The following is a 16,311-nucleotide window of genomic DNA, read 5'->3' on the forward strand; positions in this document are numbered from 1 at the left end:
CACCAACACTCATTCTGGCTGAGCAGTAGAGAAGAGATACAGAGGCAAGAGGAAAGGCAACAGTAGAGCATAACAAATTGCATGTCTGGCTTTTGAGTGACAGGGGCTGGGAGGTGTGTGTGGCTCCAGGAGGGGCGAGGTGAGTCAGCACCAGGCTGAATGGGACATCTGCATTGGGAGTAGTAGGAGGAGTAATCCCCTGACGCTGAATAGGTTTGTGCCTAGCCTGTACAATGCTGGCTCCGCCCCCTGTGGTGTGTCTGATCACCAAGCCCCTATCTGACAAAGGGGAAGAGGAGCCTGGTAAACAGAGGGCTCTAATACCCCCTTGAACCAGTTTTTGCTGGTTCCCCAAGCCCTGTACTGCAGACAAAGGAGAAAATTAGTATAAACGTAGGGGCTGTGACCCAATGAATTTGGTGCTGTTTTTGGACCTGCTGGGGGCTTGCTGCTGCTGGGAGCCCAGGAGGAGCGGCCACAGGGGCTTGTGTAGTACATTACAAGTTATCTTTCTAGTCTTTATGGAACTTACTTGTATGGTATTCTGTATTCCATATTCTGTACTTTGTATGTTCTGCATTCCACTATGTGACAGTTTACTGGTTGCTGCTGCAGTGAAGGGTTCGCTCTTGTTCTACTCTTTATCTCAAATAAAGAACCCTTCATACTTTACTCACTTGGCCAATTTAGCACAAGTTTTTGGCGACTTGTTCTCGAACCCATCGCATTTCTGCAAGCCTGAAGCCAAGAGCGGACTAGATTGGGGTGTTTCTCTGCCTTTTATCCTGTGGTTTCCGTTGACAGAGTGACTGTCGGGCTTTCTTCAAGAAATTTTTGTTCTGCTTCATTTGACGGAGTGAGTACCTTGTTGTGTTAAAGTGCTAAGAAGGGGGCGTGGCTTCGGAGGCGATGTGCTAGGACGTGCCTTCCGAGAGCTACGGCGCCCTGCTGCCTGTAATAGCGAATTTAAGCGGAATCTGGGGGCTGCACGAGGACTCCGGGCGCTGGGGAGACCCCTGGAGAGTATGGACTCTGGTGCTGTGAGGCGGTGAGAAAGCGCCCCGCCGGGAAAGCTGCGAGGGCTCGGTGGCGCTCCCGCGAGCGTGCCGGATCCGCCATTTTGTTTATGATCGGCGGCGAGCCCCTGAGCTCTGGACTCGGCCGCATCCTGCCTGCGGATCACGGAGGGGCACTGAAGAGCGCTGGGGAGTGCTCCTGGTAGCGGAGCCCTTGGCGCTGCCCGGCAGTACCGAGCACGGAGGCGGCGAGCCCGTGATCCGGCGGAGCCCTTGAAGGCCTTGGGGTGAGCTGCATAGCGGGCCTCCGTCCGCGATCGCCCGGGGCGGTTGGTGCGGAGAAGTTAGAGCGGGCGGCCTGCGGCCTGCGGATCTCGGCGGGGAGCGTGGGGTCCCGCCTTGTGTGCCAGCGCTGGACTGTGTCTGCTGTCCTGAGCCTCCGGACCTGGTGGGGGCTGCAGGTGCGCGCAGGGTGCCCAGAAGACGCTGTGGTGGGGGGCGCCGCAGCGCCGGTGCCCTGCTTCTGTGTGGGGCCTTTGTGAGCCACGCGCCTTGAGTCCTGAGCCTGTGACGAGCGCTGGGCCTGGAAGCAGGCACCCCCTGGAGGCGGCCGGCGGAGAGGCGGGAGTCCTGGTGCTGGCCCGCCTTGGGGCTGCAGCGTGAGTACACCCTGAGGCCGGCTTCGGGTGGCGGACGGAGACCCTGGGGATTGCAGCGGTGACGAGACAGGCCCATCTACAGCCGCCATCTTTGATCCCTGAGCACCGTGTGAGCTGCACCTGGCAGAGACTTCGCTGCGTGGCTGTGGAGCCCTGGCACATCGGACAGGCACACGGAGGTGAGGCGTTCCCATTGGGGATGCGGTGGCGGGCGGGGGGCGCTCATCCCTGGCACCCTTGAAGAGACTTCACCTGGCCTATTACCCTGCGCCCCTCCCCCCCCTGCGCTCTGGGGCCTACTTTGGAAGCTGTGCCTGTTGGGGGAAGCCTGCAGCTTGTGGGAGACGCTGTACACCCCTGGCCTCTTATTGTCTGCTGCCCTCCTGCCCGCAGGTCCCGGAGGCGGGAGGAGGTGGGTGGCGGGTCGCAGCGACCCTCCTGGTGTGGGGCCCATCTTGACCCGGGCCCCTGGACCTTGTGCTGGCCTCCGGCTGTGGTGCTCTGCCCTGCTTGTGGTGGCGGCGCGCCGTGCTGCCTGGTCTGACTGTAACCTACCCTCCCCGTGTGTTTAACATGGGGTGCGGGCCGCCTGGAACTGTTGCTGGGAGCGGTCTGGTGCTGGGGCGGGGTGCTGCTCGCCGCTCGTGGTCGCCCTACCCATTGACATTTGCAGACCTTGCCCTGGGTGCGGTGGAGTGCTCTTGGCCTGACTGGGTGGGGGTGCGGGTCAGAGAGACTATAGACGACATTGGATTTGATCCCTGGGGTGAGCTCCTCCTTCCTACTACGGTGCTGGAGACGCTGCACCATCTGGGACCTTGTTTCTTGGCTTGTGTGTGAGCTGGCCTCTGGTTCCCCTGACAGCTTGCTTCCTCGCCCCAGGTGCGACGCATTGTCCTCCGCCCTGAGCCCTTGGGCCTTGCCTTCTGACTGCACTGACTGGTGGCGTCCTCTCCTCTGGGCCTGGGGGGTTCGGGTTGCTGGCCGCTAGACTGCCACTGCCTGGGATCACGCCCACTTACGATTTTCGCTGAAAGCCTGACGATGACGAGGTCCAAAGGGGGCAAGCAGGAACCGGCGACAGCGGCCAAGGACACGTCGGTGATGGCTCTGTGGGGCAAGACTGGAGCTGCGGCGTCAACTGAAGGCCCTCCATCGATGTCTACGGACTCACCGCCGGTGACCCAAGCTTTTATGGCCTCCTTTATGTCTGAGCTCAAGACGGAGATAGGTTCCGTGCGTACGGAAGTCCAAACTTGCGTTAAGGAACTGCGCAAAGAGGTCACTGAGTTCGGCGATAGAGTGGACGGCTTGGAGAAGATAGTTGATGCGCGTACGGAGGACCAGGAACAGCTCTGGCAGAGGGTGGCGGCCTTGGAAGAGCAGAACATTGAACTGCAGGTCAAACAGGAGGACCTTGAGAACCGGAGCCGTCGAAACAATCTCCGAATCCGTGGCGTGCCGCTCGATGCAGAAGGGACGGACATTCTGACTTACGTGGCACAACTCCTGCACGAGGTGTGGGGAGACGAGGATGCCTCCCCCCCGACTCTGGATCGTGCACATCGGGTGTATGGGCCGGCGGGTAGGGCGGGCCCCCTCCCGGACATCCTGACGCGGGTGCACTATTTTGCGGAGAAAGAAGCCATCCTGAGAGCGGCCCGGGACAAACCTAACCTCACCTATGGAGGCCACAAAATACAGATTTTCCAGGACTTGGCTCCTAACACCCTGCGGCGACGGCGAGCTTTCCGACCGGTGACGGAAAAGCTGAGGGCCCTCAATATAGCCTACCAATGGGGCCATCCCTTTGCCCTCATCTTTCGTTGGGAAGATAAGCGCAGGGTCCTTCGATCCTACCAGGAGGCGGCGCAGCTCCTTAAACTGCCGGACTCTCCGGCCCACAGTCCTTCGCGGTCCAGACGGAACGAGAGGATCCCGGCCCGCCCGGACTGGACCCAGGTTCGGCGGCACCGTCGCTCGCCCCCAGTGGATGAGAAAACCGCGTCACAGGCCAAGCAGGACATTATAGCTCACATCCGCTCTCTTGAGGGGGATCGGGATGGCCGGACCTCTCTTCCACCTACCCCTTGAATTGGGCCGTGTCGCCGCATGCTCTGTGGTGGCCCCCTCCGGCGCCCTGGGCCGCTCTACCGCTTTACAGCTTGCATTCCTGATGTGCCATGCTGCCTGCGCCGGCGCCCTGGAAGATGCCTGGACCTTATCACTGTGTTGAGTTCCCTGACCGGCATCCCGGTTCCTTCGAGCCACAGGCAGCATGCGCTTCCACGGCGCCTCGTCTGATTTGTATGCCTGCTCCATTTCGGTCCGCGATGCCCCTGGTCCTGGCTCGAGCAGCGGGACTGCCGGGGCGGAGGTCTTTTCTTCTGCCTGTGAACACCCCCTCTCCTACTCCATAGGGAGTGACATTCCTGAGAGCGTCCGAACCCTCGGGTAGAGGATGCCTGGTGAATGGGGTAGTCCGATATGGCCCTGTTGGCCTTTGATGTTTTTGGTATGTCGGAGGCGTACTTGGCCTTCGGCTGCTTCCTCTCTTTTTCTCTTTTGTATCCTCTGCTTTTCTTTGCTTCCCCTCTTCTTGCCTTCCCCTCTGTCTCCTTCTTCTGGTTTGGTGGGTGGCGGGATGGGGATGGGGTGGCGGCCGCTGTCTGGGTGGTGGGAGCGAGTCCTTTGGCGCCTTCCTTTGTTCTCCTTTTCCTGTGCTGGTGGGGGCGGGGTATACAAGCGGTCCTTGCCCGATGTTTGTCATGGCTGCGAATATACCTAGTACGCTGAAGGTGGTATCACTTAATGTCAAGGGCCTGAACTCCCCTAACAAGCGTCAGCAGGTTTGGCGCTATCTCCTCCAGCAACACCCTGATGTCATTTATCTCCAGGAAACCCATCTGCTGCAGGGAGATACCTTCCGCATGGCCCACCCCAAATATCCTCTTCAGTTCTGGGCGTCAGCAGACACCAAGACTGCGGGGGTGGCCATATTCTGCAGGGCTGGCTTCAGGCGAGGGGATTCCCGGCCCTTTAAGAGTGGGGATGGGCGCTTCCTCAGGGTTACAGTGTATGCGGGAAGGCGCAGGCTCACCTTATGCAATGTGTACGCCCCTAATCAGTTGCAAGACCGCTATCTCCAGACGCTCTTCAGAGAGCAGGTACCCTGTGGTGAACCGCACGTGATACTGGGTGGGGACCTCAACCTGATATGGGACTCGGACCTGGATCGATGTGGTGCTTCCTCTAACGCCTCTGGAGGGATGTCTTCTACCCTGCGCAAGCAGATTGCGGACTTAGGACTCTTCGATGTGTGGCGCTATCACAACCCGGATCGTAGGGACTATTCATTTTATTCGCACTCCCACAGGTCTTATTCCCGTATTGACTTCCTCTTCGTATCGATGGACTTGCTTTGTGATACGCTGGGTGCCTCCATCTCCGACATATCTCTGTCAGATCACGCTCACGTGGAAATGAGTCTCCGGGATCCGGCGGCGCGTCCCGCGCGTGTTGCACGCTGGTCCTTCCCACCGAGCGTCCTTCGGGATGCTGATGATGTGGATAGCATCCGGGAAGCAATAGATTCTTACTTTGCTTCTAACGACACCCCGGACATGCCCTTCCCGGTCGTTTGGGATGCTTTTAAGGCCACGATCCGGGGACACATTACCTCTCTGGCGATTGCACGCAGGCATGCTGCATCCAAGCTGGAGGCTGACTTGACGGCGGATATTAAGCAAGCTGAGCTGCGGGACCGGGAGCGGTCGTCTAGAGACACCAGGAGGAAACTGGCCACCCTTAGAGGGCAGCTCCGCCTGCTGCGCACCAACAAGGCGGAAGGGGCCTTGTTGGCCTTGAAGCAAAAGTACTTTGAGGGAGGTGATAAGGTAGGCCGGCTGCTGGCGAGAAGGCTGAGAGCGCGCGCTGCCAAGGCCCATATCACCAGTGTCCAACTGGACGACGGATCGAAGGTTATCTCGGAGGGCTCTAAGCAGGCCGCGTTTATGGACTATTTTACATCCCTGTACAGGAGTGACCCTGTGTCGGTGGATGCGATGGCAGCCGTCCTGGACGATTATGAGGGGCCGACGATATCGGCTGCGGATGCGGTGGAGCTAGAAAGCCTCATTACGGAGGATGAGATTGCAATGGCACTTAAGAAACTGCCCCTGGGAAAAACGCCGGGCCCGGATGGCTTGCCGCTGTCTTTCTATCGCACATTTCAGGCCCAGCTTCGGCCTTACCTCCTTCGACTGTTCAACTCTTCCTCGGACGAGGTGGGTCCATCCCTTGACATGGGCATGGCGGAAATTGCTCTAATACCGAAACCCGGGAAGGACCCCACACTGTGTGCGTCCTACCGTCCTATTGCCCTGCTTAATACAGATCTCAAAATATACACTAAGCTCCTAGCCCAACGCTTGGATCCGTATATGCAGTGGCTTGTGGACCCCGATCAGGTTGGATTTATCCGCAATCGCCAGGGGGCCGACAACGTATGCAAACTTGCACACCTCGTTGGGAAGGTGCGCCACTGGAGGATCCCGGCCTGCCTTCTCTCCTTAGACGCTGAGAAGGCATTCGATCGGGTGAACTGGACCTTCCTCAGGGCGGTATTGTGTAAATTCGGACTGGGCCCGAAGATGATTGCTAGGACTATGGCTCCATACATAGGACCCCATGCTCGAATTCGAGTTAATGGGGATCTCACACCGCCACTAGCGATCCACAGGGGCACTAGGCAGGGATGCCCCCTTTCACCCCTCCTATTTGCTCTTGCTGTGGAACCCCTTGCGGAACTTATTAGGCGCGACTCGGACATACACGGGATTACGCACGGGGGAAGAGACAACAAGGTGGCACTGTTTGCTGATGACCTGATCCTTACTCTCACGCATCCGCGGGACTCTTTGCCGGCAGTCCATAGAGTGCTCTGCCTCTTCGAAAGGGCTTCTGGTCTCAAGATTAACCACGATAAGTCCTGGGCTCTGAACCTTACCTTACCGCCGGAAGATCTCCCCATCCTGAGAGAGATTGTGCCCTATCAGTGGGCTGAGCGTCACATCAAGTACCTGGGTCTCATCCTGACCCCCTCCCTTGAAGATTGGAGCTCTGTTAACTGGCGGATCTGCCGGAGGGAGATCTTAGACGATTTGCGGCGGTGGAAACCTCTAATGCTGTCCTGGCTAGGCCGCCTTCACGCAGTCAAAATGTCGATCCTCCCCAAAGTTCTATATGTATTTCAATGCCTCCCCACTCCGATCCCGTTGCATTGCATACGGAGCTTGCAGCGTGAGCTCACATCCTTTATCTGGGGTGGCAAGCGCCCTCGTTTCTCCCAGAAACTCCTCATGGCCCCACGGGATCGGGGGGGACTAGCCTGTCCGGACTTGGTCCTCTACTACTGGGCTGCACACCTCCGATTTGTGATAGAGTGGGGGGTACGTGAGAGTGAAAAAGGGTGGCTGCACATGGACAGGGCGGTGACGGGACGCACCATTTGGGATTTGCCATGGCTCCACCACGCGGCCCGATCTCGAAGTGCATATCTTGCAGTGCCCACGAAAACGGTACTGGACATCTGGGATGCCATTGCTGTCCCCAGGGGCCTTACTACGTTTCCGTCCCCGCATACTCCCATAGCGGCAAACCCTCACTTCCCGCCGGCCCATCGCACCCGGGCATTTGAGAACTGGGTGCAGGGGGACTGTAGGGTGCTTTGCGACCTTTTTGACGGGGGCGCCTGCAAGTCGTTTGACCACTGTTGTGAGGAGTTTCGCCTGCAACCTGCAGCGCGGCTGCAATACACCCAATTACGACACTGGGCCTCTGGAGATGACGTATACCGGGCTGCGACGCGTGCCTTTACCCCCTTTGAGCGTCTAGCGCGCTCCTTGGGGGACCTGAAACGGTTGGTTTCTCAGATATACCACATTCTACAGCACCCGCCGCTCACCCTCCCCCACCCGTATCAGCGCCACTGGCAGGCAGCGGTCGCTACAGATATTTCGCCTTCCCAGTGGGCTGTGGTATGGAGACACATCCCCAGGGTGTATCGGAGCATCCCCCAACGAGAAAACGCCTATAAACTTTTAACTCATTGGTATTACACTCCCCTGTGACTCCATAAGATGTTCCCTAATGTTTCACCGCTGTGTTGGAGGTGCCGGGCTGCGACTGGGGACTTCGTGCACATTTGGTGGGCATGTCCGCTCCTCACTGTTTACTGGAAGGAGGTCCTTAGCCACATCAGGGGAGTGCTGGGGTTCCTTCTGCCTGAAGCCATAGATACGATCTTGTTGGGTATTAAACCGTCAAACCTCAAGGCCCTGACCCGTAGTGACTGGATTATAACGCTACAGATGCTAGGTGCGGCCAAGCAACTCATAGCCCTGTACTGGAAAAAGCCTGTAGCGCCTCCAATAGCCTCCTGGTTTGTGCGGCTGTGGCACGTCTTGGCAATGGAGCTCCTCACGGCGCGACACCAGATGCGCCACACCCGCTTTGAGGCAGTTTGGAAGCCCCTGGTGCGCTATTTGTGCTCCACAGAACATGCACGGCACATGCCCACTAGACTCAGGACTTTACATCTCTTTGAGGACGCTATTGTACCTACAGATCCTACTAGATTGCTCCAGTAGGCGCCTCTTCTGCGAAATGGGCGCTGGAGGTTGATCCTGGTTGCCTGGCACTGCTCTCCGCCCGCTGGCCTGCCCGCCGCGCCTGCTCTCATAACCACCCCCCCTCTTTTCTGTATCTGGCTTACTTCCCCTTTCCTTTCCTTTTCTCTCTTTCCTCTGTAGCTCTTTTATGTTCTCATGGACCCCTGTTGGGTCGTTAGTGCTTGATGGGCTTGTTGCTCTCTCATTCCCCCCCCCTGGATTGCATTTGGAGCCTACTCGACGCTGGTCAACCTCAATAGCTCCCCCTAAGCCACGCGGCCGGCCCCTCGGGGTTATAGGCACGGCGCTGTGTTAACTCCTCTGACCTAATGACCGCTGTTGCATATTCTTCGCGGCCGGCCTCGGATAGAGGTTGTAGGCTTAACGCTGTGTTTTTTGTGTCCCCTTTGGGGGGGTTTTTGTTTCAAAATAAAACAGACTTATAACAAAGTGCTAAGAACTTCCTCGTTATACTTTGAATATCCTTGCACTTTCACCGCTCGGTGAGATTTTGTTATTAAATTCGGAAAGTGGGTACTTCAAGATGATTACAGGACAATAGTCACTCTGTTGAAAATTTATCGCAACTCTTACCTCACTCTGTTCTTCAAGTCTTCTAGTTGGTTTGGCTGTCTTGCTGTGCCCTCGCTCTTCTACTGATGACGTATTATAATGTGCAGTGGGAGTTGGTGGATCCTTGGATGACGCTTCAGTTATCGTCCAATCACCGCTTGGCAGTCCACGCTCAAGTTCTCTTGCGGTGTTTCAGGGCTCAACGCTTACGCTAAAGAAGAAACGTCAATGCACAACGCAGCTGTGAAGAAGCCATTTTGAGTTGCCGTAGCAACCCGACGGATTCAGGAGATCACCTCCAGTAACGCAATCTTCTCCGACGATCCACACGTCTGTAGTGCACTATAATTTGTGGATTTGTTCGGCGATACACACGACAGTTGTGTTCCAGCAAAGTTTATTTTGTTACCACTTATGTCTTGCTGACACGCATTCATCTTCGGCGATTTTTTTTTAATTGAACTGCCTCCAATTTCACAAGCATTTGCCTTCAATCTCTCTGTGTATGTCTACGACGATATACACGTCAAACTCAGGTACATTGTGAACATATCAGACTTGAAGACTTTCTTTGTTTAATAGTTTGCTAATACTTTTCAGCTTAGTTCACTATTACTTCCTTAGTTTTAGTTGGTTTGAGTGTGCTTATTGTTTATTATGTCTGACCAAGCTGTTGCTCAAAATTGTTCAGTTATATTGCCACCCAGCTTTCTTCCAAGCCCAGGTCAACCTACCATATCTTGGGAAGATTGGTTTCCCATGTTCAATAACTATTTGGATGCGTTGGACGCACAAGAGTATTATGCTAAACGCAAAAAAGCTCTTTTATTGAGCTCACTTGGGAAAGAAGGTCAGCGTGTCTTTAAGTTTTTGCCACTGGTTCTTCAAGCCGGTGCACAAGCTCCTTTAGACGAGTATAAGGAAGCTATTTCTTGTTTGGAGGTGAGGTATTCAAAAGAAGAAAACCTAGTTATGAATAGGTTTAAGTTCTACACGAAGTCTCAAAGAGTGGGTGAGTCAATTGATGACTTTGTGTCCAGACTTCGCGAAATGTCTGTAAAGTGTAAGTTCGGCAACATGACGGATGAGTTGATTAGAGATCAACTTATTGTCCAGTGCAATAATAAAAAAATACAGGAACGGTTATGGGCGGCCAAAAATCCGAACTTACAAACAGCTATTGACTTGGCTAAGATTGTAGAACAATCTGAGGGATGTATGAAATAACTTGAAAAGAGAGTGGTTTCTAGTGATGTTAGTGAAGTGTCTCTTTTTAATCCAACTGTAGGTCCTCAAGATGAAGAAGATGACATTGCTGTTGTTAAAAACAAAAAGTTCTTTAACAAAAAAACTGTTCAAGTGAAACCTCAAAGTATTTCTAAACCGTTAAATGCAAAACAATGTAACAGGTGCGGTAGCTTTGGTCACACGTCTGACTCGAAGTTTTGTTTTGCTGCTAAGCAAGAATGCATGAAATGTGGTAAATTAGGACACTATGCAAGAGTGTGTAGGAGTAAAGCTCGCTCTTCTGTGTCTTGTGGGAGTGACATTTCCATAGTCTCTGATGAAAACAATAAGATTTTGACTGTAGGATTTGATGGTTGTTCTCATGAGGATGAACCTAAACGTAGAAATAGGCCCAAAGCGTTGTTCAACATTAATGACAGAGATGTTTATTTGATGGTGGACACTGGTTCACGCTACACCATTATTCCTAATAGTGTGTATGTTGAGGTGTGGGGCACAGGGCCACTCCTTCCCAAAGACATTTCTCCTGGTGGCTACCAAGGAGAACCCTTAGACATTCTTGGTTATTTTGAAGCTAATATTAGGTTTTCCACTAGGCAAATTCAGGGAAAGGTCTATGTTTCTGCTACTGGTCCTGCCATTCTAGGGTGGGTTCACCAGTATGATCTTTGCATCATTGTTAATCCCCGTGCTGATCCACAGGTGATGGTAGTTGAGGATGATGAATTACTATCGATCATTTAAAACTTCAAAAATTTCTTTGGTGAGAGCTTGGGCCGTCTCAAAGGATATTCCCATAAGATTATTCTTTAAAAAAAAAAAAATTCCTGTACAACATAAAGTAAGACGTATACCTATTGTTATCAGAGATGAGGTAAAACGTCTTATTGATGATATGTTGCTTTCTGGTGTGATTGAAACCGTAGAGGCGTCTCCTTGGGTTTCTTCGATTGTCGTCACCAAAAAATCGGATGGCAAGCTCCGCTTCTGTGTGGACCTTAGGTCTCTTAACCAATGTGTTGTAGCTGACACCTTTCCCTTGCCCAACATCGCAGAACTGGTCACTACACTCAAGGGGGCTAAGTTTTTCTCTAAATTTGATCTTAGAAGCGCGTACCACCAGATTGATTTACATAAAGATTCAAAGAGTTTAACAGCTTTCATTACTCCGTAGGGCACTTTCCAATTCAAATGACTCCCGTTTGGCCTCAATTCTGCTGCTAGTGTTTTTCAGCGGATGTTCTCGAGCATTTTTGAGGGGGTTCAAAATGTTGTTTATTTTCAGGACGACATATTAATTTTTGGTAAAACTACAGATCAACACAATTCCACACTTAAAGTTGTTCTTGACACGTTGTCTACTTCTGGTCTTACTTTGCGTAGGGATAAGTGTTTGTTTTCAGTGGATCAGGTGGATTATTTAGGTTACACCATCACTTCTTCGGGTATCACGCCTAAAAGGGATATGTGTGAGGCTATTCGTTCTGCTCCTCAACCAGTCTACAAGGACCAACTACGTTCCTTTATGGGACTTATTGAATACTATTCGAAATTTGTCAAAAATGTTTCTGATAAGACTGTCTGTATCACTCAAACGTGGTGTTAGTTTCACCTGGGGTCCCCAACAGCAGGAGTGCTTTGACAACATCAAGAATGAGATATGTAATGCAAAGGTTTTGTCTTCCTTTGATGTTCATAATAAGTCCATTGTCACAGTAGACGCAAGTGCGACTGGTCTAGGGGCTATGCTCTCGCAGGTCAAGGGTTCATCTGAAGTCACTGTTGATTTTGCTTCGAGGACTCTCACTGAGTCTGAGAAAAACTATTCAGTCATCGAAAGGGAAGCGTTGGCTGCTTCTTGGGCAGTTGAGTATTTTCGCACATATCTGTGGAAAATGAAATTCATCATAAGAACTGATCATAAGCCCCTTATCAAAGTTCTTTCTGCTGGTGGTGCAGGAAAGGGTTCTGCGAGGCTTATGAAACTAGCTGCTAAACTTCAGGAATTTCAGTACTCTGTGGAATATATCCAAGGATGGAAAAACGTACAAGCAGATTGTCTTTCAAGGTTGTCTTTAGACTGGCGTACGTTTCATGGCTCAGAGCTATCTGGGTCTATGGATGATGTAGCTGTTGCTTCGTTGAGGATGCTGTCTTTGTTGGTGAGGGTGTTTTTTCAGCTAGTGACTGGTTGAAGGAGATGGATGCTGATCACACTCTACAAGAGGTAGTTAAACTCATCAAGCTAGGCCCTAGGCGTGAGAGTTCAGTCTCTATCTCAGTCAGGCCTTTCATTAAGGTATTGGATGAACTTTCACTTGTAAATAACATGTTGCTTAAAGGAGAGAAGTTCATACTTCCATTTGGTCTGAGGAATAAAGTGTTAGCTTTAGCGCATGAGGGTTATTATTTATATAATCCACAAGGCAATGCAGTGTGTGAAACGGCTAACAAAGTGGTGAAAGGTATTATTCAGATGGCTTCCAGCAATGGAGGTATAGTGAGAAAGATGGTCAGTGAGATGTTGTGGGCTTATCGCACGACTCCTTCTGCCCATGGACACCAGTCTCCTTTTCAATTAATGAGGGGGCGTGATCCGGGTTTGAAATTGTTTCCTTCATGGATGAGACAGTTTGTCACTCTCCAAACTCAACCAAGTGACGTCATTTCCCTATCATTGCACCTGATCCTGTTCCCTTCTCAATTGGTGACTTGGTCAAAGTTAAATCCGGGAGAGTACAAAGGGGTTTGTCAAAATTCAAGGGGCCATTCAAAGTCAAAAAAGTACTTAATTATTGTGTCATCCTAAATAATGGGGAGTGCTGGAATTTTAGGAGGGTAGCTCTTTATAAAAGAATGAAGTCTATTTCTCAAGGTAATGCTCTCTCCTCTCCTTCATGTGATGCTGGTGATTCTCCTAGCATTTTGGCTCCTTCTACAAGTGGGTATTTGCTAGCTGAGCATACCCCTGTTGAGTCCTTACCCTACACTGAGCTCAGCAATTCGGGAGGTGGGGATGCTCCTGCCCCTTTGTGCAGTACTCCTCCTGTTTTGAATGATGTACTGGATACACGTTCTGTAAGGTCTCGTCGACCACCTGCCTACTTGAAGGATTTTATTTGTTAAATTGTTTTTTTTTTGTTTTGTTTTTTGTTTTGGAAAGAAAGAGAGAAGATGTGTAGTACATTACAAGTAATCTTTCTAGTCTTTATGAAACTTACTTGTATGGTATTCTGTATTCCATATTCTGTACTTTGTATGTTCTGCATTCCACTATGTGACAGTTTACTGGTTGCTGCTGCAGTGAAAGGTCCGTTCTAGTTCTACTCTATATCTCAAATAAAGAACCCTTCATACTTTACTCACTTGGCCAATGGAACTCATTTACCACAACTTGCCTCCCTGCTGGAGGGCCCAGTGTGCTGGCCTCCCTGTGCCCAGCTATGCCACTTGAACCCTGAAAGACTCTTGCGCCATGGGAGCGCTTTATGTTTAATTCCAGGAGAAGAGGAGCATTTATTTTGCTGCTTGCAGCGCTGGGCTGCGACTTGTTTGGAGGGAATACTGACGTGGGGATCCCCCCACTAAGGCCAGAAAAGTGGGTGCCCACCCCGCATTTTGTACAACCGAGCTGGAGCCTACCCCGCTGTATGAATATTTAAACAGCGGGTGCCCACCCCACTTCTGGGATTATTTTTGTGAGCGGGTGCCCAACTCGCATGGGAATTTCATTTAACAGGTGCCCACCCCACAAACTGCCGCCGCCGAGAGGAGCAGCGACCCGGAAGTCAGAAGCCTGCTGCCTGACTCGGGGTGGGCCAATAGCAGGAGGCAGCCAAGACCGCCAATCGCAGTGCGGGCGAAGGCCGGAGTCCAGAAATGGGCGCAGGCTTAAGTGGGGCTCCCTTGAGCTGGTGGGAGCCCCACTTATAGTAGAAACCAGGCGGGAGCCCACCCCACATTGGCGATCGACAGAGAAGAGCCGATCAGAGTCCCGAGGGCTCTCCCTGCCCTGCAGCCTTCTTCATGACTGGCCGCAGGAACGAGGAGGAGCCTCGCAGCAGACCGGGTGAAGAGCAGAGTTTCCTCGAGCAGCACCAGAGGAGCCTGCAGAGCCGGTGAGTGGGGGCTCTAGTTCATGCAGGGTTGGCTCCTTTTCTATGCACATTTCTGGTACCTGGAGCCTGACAGATTTCCTTCGGGCAGTTTTTGCTTTGCAAAGTCCCAGAGAGGGGCTTCATGATTGGCACATTGTCAGTTCCTATTTTCTGAGCGGCCCCGCAGGAGGGTGGGCCGCTCCAACGTTTGGGGCAAATTTGATTTAGAGAGCCCAAGTGGGGGCCCCGAGGGCACAGTCGTGCCAGGGCCCCTGTACTTTATTCACAGCTGCGCCGCACCAGCGTGAGCAGCCACAACATTTGGCAGAATTTTGTTATAGAAGTCCCCGAGTGGAACAGGAGATGAACAGTGGTGCCAGGCCTCTTTGTTTATTCCTCAGTTGTGCCGCCTTAGCGGGCAACTGCCACGTTGGCCACTTTTGTTTTACAGAGTCCCAGTGGGAACCCACCCAGAGGGCATAGTGAGTGCCAGTGCCCACGTCTTGCTTCACAGCTGCACAGCAATTAGTGGCAGCTGCAACGTTTAGGCCAGCGCAATTGCACACTTTTGGATTCTGCTGCATTGGCAGCACGCCCGTGACATTATGGACATAGGGCATTTCAGCCTTCTGAGAAGGCCAGTTGGCCAGGGGGACAGTGTGAGGTTGGTAGGGCGCCAGGCCCTAATGTGATTTATGTGCTAATATTCTAGATGTGTTTTATGCACCATGATTTGTACCTCTGATGTTTATGTTTAGGATTTTAATCTCTAATCCTTGGTATATGCTTGTGAGGTTATTCTCTACTGTGATTTATGCCTCTAATGTGATTTATGATTAGGTGGTTATGGTCTAATATGTTTAGGCTTATGAGGTTGGCGCATCATGTATTTTACTCCTGATGTGAAACTGATTGTATAATATGATTTAAGTTGCAGGATATAATGCTGAGTACAGTGTTTTGCCAGTAGTAACTGGTTGTGGTCCACATTTACTATTTTTACTTTGTGATTGTTCTGACAGTGGCCCAATTGGCCCTGCCATGTGTATATAATCTCCTGTAAATATTGCCTAGTGCCAGTGGGCACAGTGTATATTGTGTGATTACTATTCTAATGTGTTTATGATAATACAAAGACTATTTTTATATCTAACGTTGTGTGGAGTTTCTTTTGTGGTGTGCCGAGTGTGTTGCTGCTGTGTGTGCGTTGCGCAAACGCTTTACACATTGCCTCTTGGATAAGCCTGACTGCTCGTGCCAAGCTACCAAGGGGGTGAGCAAGGGTTATCTTCAGCTTGTAACTCCCTTGCCCTGACTAGTGTGTTGGTTTCTGCCTGGCTTATGCGCAAGCCCTAGTCAACCAGAAATCCCATTTCTGACAGCCACGGATTTCTAGCTAGTGCACTAGAAAGTTCAGAAGTAGGTAGACCTGGAGACCCGATTATGCCTTTTATAGTGAGTGTGTGGGGGTTTTATAGCATGTGTTCAAATTAGTTAATTAAGGGACACATTATCAAGGGGGGCGATAGGCAATTTTCGCCGCTTTAGCGGCCGTTTTCAGTCGCTATGCGGCGATAATCCTATTGCTCTATTAGCAAGCTGTCGCTAACAGCAGTTAGCGACAGCTTGTAGGCGATAGCGAGCGGTTTGGGGCCCGCTTTGCATGTCATCGATATTTATCGCTAATGACATGCAAAGTGGGCGTACCCAACCTGTTAGCAACTGAAAGCAGTCACTAACATCGCTATCGCCTATTACCAACGCAGGCGTAGCGATGGAAATATTCGCGCTAAGCGCGAATATCTCCAAAAGCACCTGGTCAGACCAGTTCTTAGCCATTACATCCAATGGGAGGTGGATATAATGGCTAAGACCCTGTTAGCGATAATGCGTGAATATCGCTGTATTCTCAGCGATTTTCACGGATTTTGCCACTATCGCCAGGAATGTTATCACTTTTGAGATAAACGTTGCTAATAGCGATAAAATCCTGTGATGCACGGTGATCAAAAAATTGCCGCTAACCCTACTTAGAGATAAATATTGC

This window comes from Lissotriton helveticus, chromosome 7 (assembly GCF_964261635.1).
Source record: "Lissotriton helveticus chromosome 7, aLisHel1.1, whole genome shotgun sequence".
Lineage (NCBI taxonomy): Eukaryota > Metazoa > Chordata > Amphibia > Caudata > Salamandridae > Lissotriton > Lissotriton helveticus.